The sequence below is a fragment of the Triticum aestivum genome, chromosome 3B, assembly GCF_018294505.1.
Source record: "Triticum aestivum cultivar Chinese Spring chromosome 3B, IWGSC CS RefSeq v2.1, whole genome shotgun sequence".
NCBI classification, from domain to species: domain Eukaryota; kingdom Viridiplantae; phylum Streptophyta; class Magnoliopsida; order Poales; family Poaceae; genus Triticum; species Triticum aestivum.
In genome coordinates, this window is record NC_057801.1 from 623537020 (window position 1) to 623539031 (window position 2012).

Genomic DNA, 2012 nt, shown 5'->3' on the forward strand with positions numbered 1-2012 from the left:
TCAGTGAGCTTCCTTTTTTTGTTACTGACCTTTTCCTATTATGTGAAAAGGAAAAATTGCGGCAAACAGGTTACACACTTTCAACATGAATCAGAAGCATACAGCATGAGTCTTCCCTTCAGTATATTTTCCATTCTATGAGAATGGAAATACATGTATGCAAGGTCATATTTTGTGCTTAACGAAATAATTGGAGACTCAACTTATCTACTCACAATGCATGCCTAGTAACTGCATGTGTATGTATAACATATATATGAACTATAACAAACATACAGTTTAGTATCATGGATTCAGTCAACGAATTACAAAAACCAGATCTTAATTTCATAACAGCTCTTCCTAAGAAAGTTCTAGCACCATACACCAGATGCATGAAATTTTAAAAATGAATACAAATATGTTCATAATTATTTAGTACATCAATTTAACAAAAGAACGACATTAAAACAAACCAAGCAGACAAAAATATACGAGGAAAGAGGTTAACTTAGAATCATTTTTTGACCTCGCGTGTAGTTTCAAATAAATACTGTTACGGTGCCAGTGCCACCTTGACCTTCTGATGCATATACCTTCAAGTCTGCAACAACACTATCGAAGATATTCCATCTGAACAGAGTAGTTTGTGCTTTTAAGATGTGGATCACTGGGTGAGGATAAAATTGAAAGAACATATCAAGTAAACAAACCCATACCTTTTGCATGTAAGGAACATAGCGAAGTAGACTGAACAAATCGTGTAATGCTCCAAAACGACTTATCCACTTTCCAACAATATTAGAAGTGGTGCTTGAGTTCGCTGTGCAGAGGTACGACCACGCCTTCGCTGAATTGAATCACCTAGTTGCTTGTGTAGCACCTACTAATTTAGCCATCCAAGTAATGTGTATCTTCAGATGTCTGAAACTAAAGAAAACACATTATCAATATTCCCCAAAACAAATCTCTAGGCTGTACATCCCAGATTTCAGTAGTACAACACAACATAAAAATCCTCAAAAGCAAAAAACCTACTCTCTTCTTGCTCCTTCCATACCTGCGACCAGCCTGCAATAGTTCCTCTTCTCCACAACTTCATCAACAATAGAGGCTGTTCAATCAGATACAAACTTTCTTTGATGTACCGCCTTCTCCACTGCATTGGATTTCAGTTTTCGTTGGGCATAGAATGCGAGATTGGAAGAATGTCCTGGTGCAGTGGATATTAAAAGGTTCCAGAGCAGGGATCAGGGACAGGATTCCTATTCGCAAAAAAAGAGGCTTCCTGGATCGTTTTACACGGAGGACACGTGAATAGTGGAAAACAATTAGGAGGAGCACCGGAGGAGGACGAACGGGGCTACATATGTGGATAATGCATTGGTACCGCGAGGGGCTACGGATGTGGAACGAGGGATGTGGTTGCCTGTGCTTGTTCATGGCCATACCTTGGATTCACCGTTGGTCGCAGGGGAGCGGTGACGAGGGGCGGCGCGCCGGGATGCAGGGTTGCAGGGGTGGTGACGAGGGGCGGAGCGCTAGGACGGAGGGTCGCAGGGCAGCGGTGAGGAGCGGCGCCGGGAGAGAGGATCGCAGGCGAGTGGTGAGGGGCGGCGTGCAGGGATGCAGGTAGGTCGCAGCCGTGCAAAGGAGTGGCAACGACTGACGAGCGGCGGCGGCCGAGGTGGGAGGGCTCGAGAGGAGTAGGGGAGGCGGAGGAAAGGGAACGACCTAGGTTAGTCGTGAAAGCCAACTTGGGCTGGGTTAGTGCATTGGGCTTTACATGGAGCAATGCATCACGAGCTGCACTACAATGCATATGCTACAATGCCTATATGCGTATCTCTTGTGAACTTTGCAGCGTATAGTCAAAACGTCGTACGATATGTGTTGCATTATAGGGGGTATCCTTGTAGTGAGAGGTTTGTAGGACAGTAGAAAATTTCCCAAAAGTGGATGACCTAAGGTTTATCAATCCGTGGGAGGCGTAGGATGAAGATGGTCTCTCTCAAAAAACCCTGCGACCAAAT

At 44.3% G+C, this 2012-nt stretch overlaps 1 long non-coding RNA gene across 1 annotated transcript; it reads right to left on the minus strand.

Moving 5' to 3' along the window:
* Positions 1-559: 559 nt before the first annotated feature.
* On the minus strand, positions 560-1141 carry LOC123065887 (uncharacterized). The gene is made up of 3 exons (XR_006431162.1): positions 1040-1141; positions 699-909; positions 560-594 (listed from the first exon to the last, which is right to left on the minus strand). It is a non-coding gene; the product is annotated as an uncharacterized lncRNA (long non-coding RNA).
* Between the last annotated feature and the right edge of the window lie 871 nt (positions 1142-2012).